Source organism: Chrysemys picta, chromosome 11, assembly GCF_011386835.1.
Source record: "Chrysemys picta bellii isolate R12L10 chromosome 11, ASM1138683v2, whole genome shotgun sequence".
NCBI lineage: Eukaryota > Metazoa > Chordata > Testudines > Emydidae > Chrysemys > Chrysemys picta.
The window spans coordinates 4,635,927-4,650,396 of record NC_088801.1 but is presented as its reverse complement, the minus strand read 5'-3'; positions in this window follow the sequence as shown (position 1 = coordinate 4,650,396).

The window sequence follows — 14,470 nt, the reverse complement described above, 5'->3', positions numbered from 1 at the left end:
TGTTCACTGCCAGTCCTCATCTAGCCCCCGCACACTGGGGCGGACTGCAGTCCGTATCACTCATCATCGGCAAGGGGGTTTGAACCTGCTGCCTCCGCCTACCCCTGGGCTGCACCCCTGCAACCCCAGTACCTATTTGGCCTTAGACAAGGCCTGCAGCCTGGGAGTTTTCCAGGCAGGAGCTCCCCAGCTCCCTGGCCCTATTCCCCAGCACTGCTGTACTCCGGTACCTTTCAGTTCCCATGCAGCCAGGTCCTCCCCTCTCTACCGCTAGAGAGGGACTGCCTGAGCTCCTGGCTTGCAATCCTTTTATAGGGCCTGATGGGGGCGTGGCCCCAGCTGTGGCTGCTTCCCCAATCAGCTGAAGCTTGCTGCTTTGCCCCGCCACAGCCCTCTCCCAGGGCTGTTTTAAGCCCTTCAGGGCAGGAGCGGGTGTCCACCCCGCTACACAGACCCAAAGAGCTACTGTGACAGATTTCCCTGCTCTGTGTTACCTACAAGCTGATGGAGAGACTAATCCTGATGCAGACTAATGAGGTAGTCAATCCTCTGCTGCCTCCAACTGATGATGATGCACCCAAGATCAGGTACTTTGTCTCATTGCCGACATAGAAAACGCATCGGAGTCAGGAAAGAAAGTGGGTGAAGTCCTTATTGGTCTGACAGCAGCATACAACATTGTGGGGCATGTCAGGCTGATTGCCAAACTGCTGCAAGTCATTCCTTCTAGGCCAACGGTGCCGCTCATCCGAGAAATTATTAGTAACTGGAGCTTCATCTTGCAAGTTGGGGAGAAAATCAGTCACCTCAAACATCTCGGTAATAGCCTTCCTCAAGGGTCTGTTTTGGCTCCCCTTCTTGTTCAATACGTACACATACACAGCATCCACATACTTCCTGAAACGGAGGCTGAGAAGAAGGTGTATGCTGGTGACATCTATATTACTGACACTGGAAATCATAGAATCATAGAATATCAGGGTTGGAAGGGACCTCAGGAGGTCATCTAGTCCAACCCCCTGCTCAAAGCAGGACCAATCCCCAACTAAATCATCCCAGCCAGGGCTTTGTCAAGCCGGACCTTAAAAACCCGAAGGGAATCTCAGTCAAAGTATGGACATTTTGACCATTTTCTTCCAGAAATGGAGACTAATTCTTAGTGAAACAAGACAGTGGCAACTCTTTTCCAGCTAAACAATTGTCTTTCCAATTGACTCAGGACGATCCATGTACAAGGATTGTTACTGCCATTGGACAACCAGTGATCATGTATTTGGGAGTAAAACTTGGACTGTAGCCTGACATACTGGTCTCACATAGAACACCTGAAAATGAAGATATCTTCCTGCACCACCTGGATATGAAAACTATCGGGAACCTCTTAGGGAACAGAGCGTTGGTCCTTCAGAAATCTGTATTGTCCCTGGTGTTTGCTCTAGCGAAATACTGCTTTGTGGTCTGAGGGCACAATTGCCACACTCAGCTTGTTAACAAAGAGCTAAATTTGGCCACTTGTATTATTAGTGGCTGCTTGAATTATACACCAGCCCCCAGTCGGGATGTGCTAGTGGGCATAGCTTCACCAGACCGTCGATGAGATGCCATTCTGTGTTGTCTGCCCCGAGAGCTGTGACCGATGAAACCAATGTATTCCATCTCTGATTGACCGATGCCGCACTTTCAGACGGGAAACAATACATAGTGCCAACTCGAAGGTCTGCTTCTATTCAGGGGAGGAATCCCACTTCTGCAGACTAGGGCCTGATACTAAGGCTGACCTCTCGATATGCCTTTGCTACAGCAGCTCACATACTCCTGGACAAGAGCGTTACTGGCCCTTTACTATGCCCAGATGATCAGCGCCACCAGAGAGCTGAAAACTAGGTTCTTAAAGAGTGCAAGTAACGGTGGGAAACAGTCTAACACGCTAAGTACATTCAGAAGTCTTTCACTGCACCTGCCTCCTTGTCCACTTGATTGCAGATCCTGGACCCGGCTCAACAGAGTACTTGGTAGTTAGTCCAGAGGTGCCACAACTATGCATCGTCTTGGCCTGGTTCCTCTCCACAGTGACCGCGGAGCAGCATTGCAGACAATAACTCATGTGCAGGGCCGGATTTCCAATTAGCACGTGCCTATGGGCACCGGCATTCCAGGGGAGCCTAAAAAGGGAAAAGTGGATTAAAAGTTAAAAAGTTAATACATACACCTCCTCTGCAGGTGGGCAGGCTCCTGGCACGGGTTGGTGGCCGGCCAGCATGTGGGGCTGGAGCAGGGTGATCGAGTCAGCGCGCCTGGGGGCACTGTGAGCCACAGTCGGGCGGGGCAGCAGCTGAAGGTACTGGGAGCGTCCCAATCTTGGCCATGCCTCTGCCCCATGCCGGGCAGGGAGAGGGAGGGTTGTGGCCGACACCCCATTCACTTGCACCTGCTTGGGCAGAGCCGGAGCGCGGCTGCCGCGTGCCGGGCTGCGGGAGGGACGGACGACACCTGGGAACCCCTCACGCTGGGGAGAGGTACAGTCCCCTCCTTGCGTCTCGCCTGCGGGGGGTGGGCTGCGCCCCGGCTTGGGCTGGGAGCGCCATACGTGGCGAAGGGTCTTGTGCCTTCCCGGGGAGGCTGTGTTTATATTTCTTTTTGCTTCATTTTTTACGGAAAACACGAAAGTCAGCTGTAGGCAGAGGGGAGGCGCTGAAGCTGCTGGGCCTCGAGACGCGTAAGGTGTAAATCCGGCCCTGCTCATGTGGCGAGGGAGTGCCCAACTCAACATCTGGAGGGCAGTTAACAACGCCTTGATTTCCATCATACAGAAACCATGCTCTTGTTACAGAACCTGGAGATGGAGCTCAGCAGGGAGTAGCCAGGTCCCAGCGTTCTGTTGGTATTTGATTTCAAAATGTTATGGAAAGGAAAGGTGTATTTTCACTCAAGGAAATAAACGTATCCCTTTCCTCAAATTCATAGCAAGTGGCTTCTCTCTCCTCCCCCCACCCCCCGCCACCATGTGAGGCAATGCATTTATCAAGGGGGGGACAGATAGCTCAGTGGTTTGAGCATTGGCCTGTGTGAAAGTGAAATGAATTATATTAAAGAAATAGAATGAATTAAAGAATGCTGTATGTACCTTTTAGTAGAAATGAGAAATGCTGCAAGCCAGGGGGGCAGGAAAGCAGACATTAACTGCTTAACTTGCCACTTAAGGGCAATTGGTGAAGCATTAGTCTTAGATCGATAAGAGTTAACAAGGAAGCAGGATATGCATATTATGCTCCATGCATATTTTACAATTTTGCTCTCTCTGTCCCTTTGTTTAGTTCGCACCCTTTTATCTGTATAAATAAGACTGTTTGAATCTTGCATGGAGGCTCACATTATCAGAATGTATTAGCAGAGCGCTGTGCTAATAAAACAGAGTGGTCTGACAAACTATGAGTCCTGAGTCTAACTTTGACAATTTGGAGGTTCCACCGAGATGGCAACCGTCTTCACTGGGGCTGTGTGATTCCTGACCGTTTTTGTAGGACGACCGTGGTAGCCGGCACCTGGGCATTTGGCCCGAGCGGTCCTCCTCCTGAACGGAAGGGTGCACGACCACAGTGAGGTCTACGCCATCGAACCTGTTGGTTCCCACTCTGTTCTGGTAGGGATCCCGGGATCTGACATCAGGAATCTGGTCAGGTAATTATTTCTGTGTTTTGTCCGGACTGAGGACTGTTCTGTCTGTGTCTATCCGTCCTCCTGTGGAGTGTTTGAGTCTGGGTGCCATCTCCGTCCGGGGATCGGCCGACCAAGGGGTTCCTGTCCCCGCGGTCTGAGTGAGTGAAATCTGCACAATCGCAGCCGCACCGCACCTTGGGTAAAACCCTTGGTGTGAAAGCAAGGGCGACTGAGGCAGTAGCCTGTGGGCTCCTTTTGTGTGTTGCACCGGGCATCGCTCTGACGAACCCGAATTTCCTTCTTGTGTGATTGGTGTGTGTAAAGTCCTCCTGTATTGGTAACCAGACGTCTAAGTCGGGACAGTTCCCTAAAGGAACGCCGGCTCAGTTTTAGAAAGGGTCCGGACTCCTGTAAATGTCTGGAAAAATGGTCTAGGCTAACTCAGGGAGATCCCAAAACTCAGTGGCCACTGTTAAAACCTTGGAACAAGGACCGAGTGGACATCTTAAAAAAAAAACAAACTCGGTCAGCCTAAAACTAAATTGGCTAAAGGAGAGGTTAATTGTTTCATGCAGTGGTGGGAAGAGGCAAATCGTAGGTGGACAAAATCAAAACTCACCTCTCTCAAATATTCAAATAATAAATTAAAAGCTTTATTAAAAGCCTCCTCTCCCACCACCAGACTGAGCGCTCCCCTTCACCCTGTTCTCTGACAAAAAAAACAACAACCCCGGATCGATCCCAACTCCCTTCATACTCCCCTCTCATTGTAAAAAGGATAAAATGCCCCTTGTTCTGTTCCCCTTCGTTGTCTGCCTCAGAAACTGATTCTTTAGTGTTCCATTACCAATTCAGCAAGGAGGGCGGGCTCCTCAACTGGCCCCCACCCTTCCTGGGCCCTTTCCTTGAGCATTTCTTTCAAAATTGTGAAATGACCACAATATCACTCACAAAAGTGGTTCATTGGAAAAGGCAGGATTGGGCCCGGACAGGCAGGCAAGCAACAGATAAAGAAACTAAAAAAAACACAGGTTGGAAGCCCTAAGGGCATAGTGTCAGGAGTAAGTGCAAACATGAACCCCTGGAACAATACTTAAAATGGTGAAATCTGAGTTGATAAAGGTGTCATTTTGGGAAATAAACAAGTGATTTAAGGAAAGAGAGTGAAAAGTTAACTCTACAGAGACTGGAGAGAATTAAACAGTTAAACTTTGTGAAAATGTTTAAAAGGATCTTGTTAAAAGAATTCTTGGTTTCTTTGCAGCCATTCTAAAGGAAAAATGGGCCCTTTTCCAGAGGAATGTCTGTAAATAATCCAGGTAAAGAGACTATCTAATTAAAATCATTTGACTCTGGACAATTGAGTCAAATTTGCTAAAAGAACATAGGGGGGGTTCTATTGGAACTTAACTGCCCCAAATGTATAAAGGTAATGTAATCTATGTACAGCTATGTAAAAACAAAGCAGTGTAAGAGGGATGTTAAGGGAGAGAAAATGTGTATGTATCTGTCTGTCTGTGGGAATATGTGAGGTTTGTAAAACTCCTGTGTTGTAAGTTTAAGATAAATTGGTTTTGTTTTGTTTATAATGCCACTAAAAATCCATTTGACTCTTTAATTCAAAGCTGCAAAACTGACAGACCTTTTTGCCAGACACAGGTAATCAGTGTTGGTTGACTTTGAGATTTGGTATTTAACCCTTAAGGGGTAACTTGATTCTTTACAAAATTTAAATGTTCTCAAATAAAGACCAAGTCATGACTGCAGCAGGACAGTCAAAATCAGAAAAATAGGGAGAGATTCTGGATTCTGTTTTTGTAACAAAATAGCAAATGAAAGCTGTAGGAAAAGAATAAAATCAGTGGCCCTCTGAAGCAACAGCAGGGGTGAGGTGCACAAAACAAAAAGAAGAAATGTTAGAAACACTGAGCCTTAAAATGGCTCTGTGTAATCAGACTGTCACTTTGATAAGGGTAAATAAAACTCTGTAAGAACAAAAGAAACAGTTACACTTATGTAAAAATTAATATGGCTAATGTTTTAAAAGTTAAAGTATAGAAGGAATGTGCAGACATGTGCAGTGTATATTATAGAGGGGGTAAAAGAAATGCAAACGAAACATGCTACTTAATTAAAATCCTATTCGGGCTCCAAAGGAGCCACAATAGACTGTTCTTTTTCAGATCTATGTGTGTTTTGGAAGCAAGAGTTAAAAGTAATCAAAACTCTGGTAAAAGTTAATTGTGTTCCTTTTAAGACAGAGTCTCTGAGCTCTGCTAATGGTTTTGAATCCAAAAGCCAAGCCTGTGTGGATGCAAATTATCTAACTGATAAAGGAAGTGAGAGAACTGCCAGCACAAAGAAGTTGCAGATAAAGAACATACCTGGTCAGCAAACAAATTGTCTAAATAAAAGGCACGGTATAACAAGATACCTTTAATTAAAATAAATTTAATGTTACTACGTACCCCTGTAACAATGTATAGTGTGTATGATTTTTGAAGAAAAAAAAATCCTTTATGGTAATGATGCTTTTCAGCTGTTACCGGTGAACAAACTTAAAGCTTAACACAGCAGGAAAGATATTGTAACCTTGGTCTGCTGTAAAGGGAAAACTGAGGTACACCACCTCATGGATTTAATGACTGAACAGTGGGATAATTTCCCCATAACTCTTAAAAGATAGAAGCCATTAAAACCTGGCCTGCCTATAGAACAAAAACACAGGAAAATATGGAGGTAATTCCTCTTGTTTTGCCTGCAATCAGCAAGGGTATTTGTAAAAGAAAGGAATATTTTAAGCAATAATGAATGCCACCCCAAAAAGGGTAGAAAAAATATTATTTTTGTCTTTCAGGAAAAGCTAATATCAGCTACAGGACAACCTAATAAGAAACAAATAAAAGTGGGTATGCTTATCCATGCCTGTTGCTCCAAAGCCCTGTAGTAAAGACATCTCACTAGGATCCTGTATGTGGGATAAAATGAATAATGAGACCAAAGTACTGTATAATGGGCTATGTGTATGTGTTAATTCTTGGGGGGAAAAGTGTTTTAAAAGAATGGAAGTGTTAGCAACCTTCCAATAGACAAATGTAAATGTAATGTAAGTACTGTGTTTACAAAAGTTAAGGTAATATAGTTCCTAAAACAAACAAAAGGGCAATGTGGGAAACCAAACCATTCATATTATACATGCAAATGGCAGCATGTTAAGAATTGCCACTGCAGAAAGACATAACAGCTTACCATTGGTATAATGTATTTTCTGAATGGTCTCCCACAACTACTGGCGTACTAATGTTACTAACCCTAATTGGTTTTGATTTTAAATTGTATGTGTTTAATTGTAACGTTTAAAATGTGCTGTTGGATAAAACAAATGTATGCAAAGCTAGAGCCACAGGCCCAAATCACCTCCCAGTATTTTCTATTACATGGACTAAATAAGAAGTGACACTGGCGATTAATAATCTTGGTGTCAAAAGGGGGATATGTAGGAGCAGGATCTTATAATGTCCCATAGGAATTAATGTATGATTTGATTTCATCCCTGTCAGCCACCCTTTTTGAATAGCAGAAAGGAATGACAGACCAGAACAATCCTTATGACTGATTATGGTCACCCTTTTGTTTTAGAATAAGTTATAATGTCTACTATGGTTTCCTATTTGTATTACAAAGTAGGCCTCTAGTTAAATATACATATTGTGTCTATGTTAAGTAGATTAGAGGAACATTGAAGGCCTGGGTCTCAATGTAAATTGTCTTGGTTATTGATTGTAAAACTTAGCAAGGTTTAATTTGCAATGCCTTTTTGCTCCATATAAAATACTACTGTTTGTATTCTCAATCTGTGTGAATAAGGAATGTATGCATCAGGAAAAGATAAGGTGTGAAGGCCATTGTTATAGCCAGAGTCAAGGAAGAAGAAGTAAAGAGACTTAAAGGACATCAAAGAATCATCAGGTACTGCTTACTACCCAGATGGCTGTTAAACTGTCTGGCATCACAGCGTGCATACATGCTTCGCAGTGTAAGAAGGCACCCCCCAGCAAACCAATCACCTCAGGACCACGCAGAGTCAATTTTGACTCCAGAAAAAGACGTAGAGGAACAGCCTGCAATACCTTACCATCTACGCTCTCGTAAGGGTTGCCAGAAGCAGACGAGGACCTAAAGCAAGGCCCAAAAAGAAGCAGTAGTGAGCCTAGCGCCTGCTGCCTGGTGGATGTAAAACCGTGACTGCGGTTCCCTCAGTTGAGGTTGTCAGAACCAGAAGGGCCTTGCCTGCAACATGTGCCTCTGGTGGCGCCTGTTCCTCAGCTGCTGGTGTCTTAAGGTCTGGGGAGTCCACAATGACAATTCTTTTATCCAGCAGCAAGTGTGGATAGCTCAGACTCTTAATATTTCTAATTGCTGGGTCTGCAGCCACATCCCAGCCCACTCTCAAGCTGGTGTTCCTGTCCTGGCAATCCCACTCAATTCCCCAGACCTCACTGGAGGACCTCGTCCGTTTAACAGAACATGGAACAATAATGACACTTGGGAAGCAGTGGGAATAAATGTATCTAAATGGATAAGTGTGGTGGAGGGAAAAGGTCATTGGTGTTGGGTGTGTAATGGGACAGGGCTGGATCTGGGAAAAAGTCATTGCCTTCAGCATATTGTGGTCAATGGTGTATGGGATTATTCAAACAAAACTAAAGAGTGGTGGGCCGGGTATGGGGATATGAATTTTTTTCTCAACCTGGGATCAAACAGAAAAATCAAGCTCATGTTCCCCCTACAGTAACCTTAGTGAAAACAATACAATCTTTCAATGCCATGCAAATAACACCAGTCCTCGTAAGGAGAATTACCCTGTGCCCTTCGGAGGATATTACTCCTCCTTTGTAGGCACCTATGTGACAAATGGGTGCAACCGACCCTTCCCAGCCTTAATAGGCCATCATTGGGTTTGTGGAACCAAAGCTTATACTGTGTTACCAGCTAACTGGTCAGGTATCTGTTATCCCGCCTGACTCTTCCCACAATTCCGAGTGCTAGGGTCCTTCCCACGAGAACGCCTCCGTAATTTCAGGCGAAGAAGAAGGGACTTATCAGATGCCCAATGGTATGTAAATAACATAAGCCCCTTGACCTGGGAAGAGGCCATTGGCGGTTCCCTTATCCCACTTGGGGGAGTAATACACCATGCAAAAAGGCTCCTAAGGTTACAAACAGTAGTTGAAATAATGGCAAAAGAAACCGGAGAGAGTTTAAAGACCCTGGCCAAAGAAACAGGGGTGCTCCGACAGATGGCCCTCCAAAACCGTCAGGCATTGGACATAGTGCTGGCGGCCAAAGGAGGGACCTGTGCTCTCATTGGAAAGAATGTTGTGTGTTTATACCTGACGACACCAATGAGGTAATAGATCGTGCTAGTCACTTAGAACAAATTGCATATCTTCCCCATGAAGAGCCAAGTTCTTTATGGAAGTGGCTAAGTAACCTATTCAATTTCTCTGGCACAGGAAACTGGTTGTTTCAGGGAGCCCTGACTATCCTGTTTGGAATCCCAATGATTTTTGTATGTTTTCAGTTAATCTCCTGTTGTATCCAGAATTGTGTAAGGTATGCCACCCAGGTGACTACCCCAAAACAGAGTGCTAATATGATGATGTTAAATATCACTGATGAATGAAGAGATAAAGAACTATTAATATGTGGAACCCAGTAATTGTTGGTCTTTGCGTAAGCTTGACCAAAAGGAGGGATTGTGAAAGTGAAATGAATTATATTAAAGAAATAGAATGAATTAAAGAATGCTGTATGTACCTTTTAGTAGAAATGAGAAATGCTGCAAGCCAGGGGGGCAGGAAAGCAGACATTAACTGCTTAACTTGCCACTTAAGGGCAATTGGTGAAGCATTAGTCTTAGATCGATAAGAGTTAACAAGGAAGCAGGATATGCATATTATGCTCCATGCATATTTTACAATTTTGCTCTCTCTGTCCCTTTGTTTAGTTCGCACCCTTTTATCTGTATAAATAAGACTGTTTGAATCTTGCATGGAGGCTCACATTATCAGAATGTATTAGCAGAGCGCTGTGCTAATAAAACAGAGTGGTCTGACAAACTATGAGTCCTGAGTCTAACTTTGACACCTGCTAAACCCAGGGTTGTGAGTTCAATCCTTGAGAGGGCCACTTAGGGATCTAGGGCAAAAACAGTACTTGGTCCTGCTAGTGAAGGCTGGGGGCTGGACTTGATGACCTTTCAAGGTCCCTTCCAGTTCTAGGAGATAGGATATCTCCATTTATTTATTTATTTATTTTTAATGTTCAATTGCAACTTTATTTGAACCAGCCCCTTTGTGTCTTCATGGCGGGGCGGGGCAGGACTCTGTAATAGGATTTCAAGCCCATTTCTTTCCTTTTGTGAGAAAGCCTGGTCTAGTCAACTGAGCACGGACCTGGGAGCCTCCAATCATCTAATCCCAGCTCTGGCACTGATACTTTGTGACCTTGGGCAAGTCACTTCCAAGTAAGTCCGGAGGCAGAGAGGAGGGCAGGGGTAGAAAGCTTCCCAAAAGCAATGCGGTGCACGGATCCAAAATAACATTAGTACTTCTTTCAGTGCCTCCAGGAATTCATATTTGAGAGGCTTTCCTTGGGTTTCTACACGTCACCGTGTCCTGTGGAAGTGCCTGTCCCTCTTGATGTCATTTGAGTGCAGCATTAGTTATAAAGCCCTTTTCTCTCATGATTATAGCTTCTTTCTTTCTTTCTTTCTTTCGACAGCCTTGGGGTTAGGAGGTACTGAGCACTGTGTAGGATTGGGCCCCAAGTATATCCCACAACCTTTTTTCTTGTCACCTTTGTCCTTCCCATCCCTGCTACCCTTTGCATGTCATCCTTGATGTGCTTGTAAGCTCCACGTTGTCCGCAACATATCTTGTGCGCCTAGAATATGGATGTATAGAAATAACCCTTAATAAGAATTCCTCAAGTTCAGGAAAGATAAGAGGAATAAATACATTTCCTTTCCCGCAGCTGTGCAGAGTCCTTCTTATTCATTTTGACCAGGAGAACCTCAGTGTTTGGCCTCCACTTTTTGTCTGCTAGTTCATTTTTCTTAATTCATCATTGACAAACCACAGAGCCATAAAAGAATCAACTGACAACGTCTGTGGGAAAAAACGGCCTTGAAAAGGGTCCTAGAAATACTGTAGCATTCGCAAACAATTCCAGTGGCTAATGCCTCAGTGAGACGCAGTCTTAGTTATAAGTTTTCTTTCTAGGAACAAGCCTGCATCTGTTTGGCAATGCCATATTTTGTAGTGTAAAATAAACCCTTGAGAACAAACAGCCCAGCTTATATGGAGGGTAAACGCCTGGGAACAGAGCTCACTTGTTAATCCTAAAACTGTCAGCAAAGGCCCACTGGAGAAATTATAGCCAGCCACTGGCACTAATTCTGTCCCTCCCCGCTTCCTCTACCAAATCCGAACAGCTGTAAAATCTTCATTGTTCTTCTAGAGCCCAAGAGATTTAAAACGAGGTCTCCTATTTTAACTTTGCCTGACTGGATCAATGAACAGCAACATCAGCAGTACAAGAAACATCAGAATCTATTGTATTTGCACCATTATTCTTTGGCTGGAGCCAACGAAAACAACATAAATAAAAGAAGGACAGTGGCCCAAGCACCTACTAAAAGAGGCATATGAACAGGAAATTCTGGTTCATTCCCACATCTGATCTGTATACTGTTTTTTTTCCCTTTGGTATCATTATGTTTAATATCGTCCTGCAACACAAGCAGCTGTACCTACACTTTAGTTCCCCCCGCTCCTCCCAACAGATTTAAGAAGCACTCAGTGGAAAAATGATTTGTGCACTCTCTACCTAAACAATCGCTCTCCACAGGAATTTGTCACTGCCAGGGGTTATTAATGGCTTGCTCGTAAATACCCACGGCAAAATGAACTGTTGCAAAAATTAAGCGTGCGTTGAAAAATTGGTTTTAAATTGTCCCCTGGGTAATGACCTTTTGCCCACCAAAAAATGCAGGATTTGTTCGCTGTATAATTAAGTTCAGGCCATCTCTCTTACAGACACACAGAGACAGATGCTATCTAGTTACAAGTTAAAGGGCCATGCTGCCTCTAAAATACCTACCATATATCACCGCAGCATAACATTTGTAACTAAAGGGCTACCATCTTTGAAAACTTTGAAGCCTCAAAATACGGCTTCATTAGACAAGTGAAAATATTTCATTTGTCCCAAATGTCACTAATTAGTGAAACCAACTGTAGTTCATAAAAAATATACAAAAAGTCTCTTCCACCATTCCTGGGGAATTGTGTGTGTGCAGTTACATTGATTTGCTACATTTTCTATTGAACATCTGCTTAAATATGGACTTTAAATGGGGATTTTGAGTGGGTTGCATCTGAGTTTTCACCCCCCTCTATGATTTATGAGAGTCACAAAGCAAAATTTGTGATTTTTTTGTTTGTTTTTGTTTTTTCTTTTTTTCATTCTTAAATATCTTAGGCCCAGAATTTAGGTTTTGTAATTAAAAAGGGTTTCTGTAAAATGAAACTTAATAGAAATAATTTCATTATTTGTTTTTAATATCAGTGAAAACTTTTTTGTTGTTATTGTTGGCTTGGATTTTAGGAGAACCCGCAGCACTTTCTGCAAACCAGATGTTGCAATGCAGTGATAGTGCAAGAGAACTAGAAAATGAAATTGACTCTCCCAGGTGAAACTGAAAAGTCTGGATGAATTATCCATGTTGAGTGAAGTGGAAAAAGTAAATGAACTGCATAAATTTGGAAAAGCAAATTAGACCTTGAAAATTCTTTAATTTTTAATTATCCAAGGTGTTATTAGTAACAAGGGAATTTGATTTATATCACTATATACAATGCAACAAACACAGTTAAAATCACAGGAAGAATCATGAAAAACAAAAGTTAAGGTTCCAACAGGAATGCTCTCTTCATCGCTCTGCACACTGCATGTGTTTTATGGAATATGGCTAATGTCACAGGCCCAGATCTTGCAAACATTGCCCATGAGTAGTCCCATGTTTAATGTTGTGCAGGTGGGTAAGCATTTGGAGGACCAGACTCGTGAATAATAGAACACTGTATTAAGCTACCTATTTAATTTGAAAAAATAACAAATATTACATAAGTGCAACACAGCTCCTTAATGTTGCTGTTGGAACTAAAAATTCATTTCCTGACTTTAATTTTAACTGCATAACCTTAATATGAATGGGGGTAGGGGATGGGGGGTATTTGTTTACATTTAATTTCTTAGTGTTTTGTTAAGTAGAAAAAGTAAATCGCCTTTGCTTAATAATGTTGCTATTTAAAAGGTCCCATGTAAACCATGATGTTTATACATCACCGAGTGAGCGTAATGGGGATTTTTCTGCTGTTTTACATTTTTATGGCAGTATCTTCAAAATGGAAAAATTGTCCCAGCGGAAGCCCTGGTCCCTGCTTAAAGTCTTTCTGCCTGAGCCTGTTCCAACCTGTCATGTGAATATTTGTGACTCATGAGTAACACATGGCCAAACTGAAGAGCCATTTGTAATTCACACAAATGTTCATGAACACTGTTTTTTCAGCATCAAATCAGTTTTTATGACTGAAGTCCTGGACAAAATGTCTATGTTTGTCCTTCATATTTTAAACCAAGATGTACTGCTTTCTCTCTGTAAGGCCTGGAAAGCACGGCCTGCTTTGTTTGTTTGATTTGGGTTTTCAGACACTAGTGCAGACCGGCTGGATATGGAAAGGCCTTCGAGCAGGACAAGGAATTAACACCATGGGCACACTATACACCTCTACCCCGATATAACGCGACCGGATATAACACGAATTCGGATAGAACGCGGTAAAGCAGCGCTCCGGAGGGGAGGGGCAGGGCTGCGCACTCCAGTGGATCAAAGCAAGTTCGATATAACGCGGTTTCACCTATAACACGGTAAGATTTTTTGGCTCCCGAGGACAGCGTTATATCGGGGTAGAGGTGTACTTCATTTCTGACAGTTGGAGCACTGAGATCTCATTGACAGGAGCTTTGTTTTGTTTGTCCATGGGGAGCATGAGCTAATTAAAGATCTTGATTTAAACCCACCGGGGAAGCACCAGGGTCCTTAACTCAAAGGGGACAATGACACAGATGTCATCTTTGTTTTTGTCTTTTCCTCTGTTGTCAGAGAGACTCGAAAACACAAGACTCACTACGCTTTCATGCACCCGTGACAGTATCATACATGAAGAAAAGCAACAGCAGTGTCTGAATTTGCTAGAGCCGACTGAATTCTGTAGGAAGTCGGGTGACCAGATGTCAGGATTTTATGGGGACAGTCCCAATATTTGGGGCTTTTTCTTATATAGGCTTCTATTACCTGCCACCCCCTGTCCCGATTTTTCACACTTGCTGTCTGGTCACCCTAGTAGGAAGGGATCAGAGGTACAAGTGAAACTGTAACTCATTGGTCAGTGTAGGTTGTGTGTCCTTCTCTGTGCCTGGGCCACAGAAGACGTGAGTCTATTACAGCATTTAGCTTAAGACAAGGCTCTTTAGCTCAGGCTGCCGTGATTTATGCTTTCAGTTCCGGAGGTCCCTGATTTAGGTCTGGTCTACACGACAAAGTTAGGTCGACGTAAGCCACCTTGCACCGACCTACTTGTGCATGTATCTACACTTAGATTTGTCTCCCACTGATGTAAGTACACTGTTACTGTGACACGGTAACAACACCTCCCCAAACTGCATTGAGCCACAGTTGATGTAC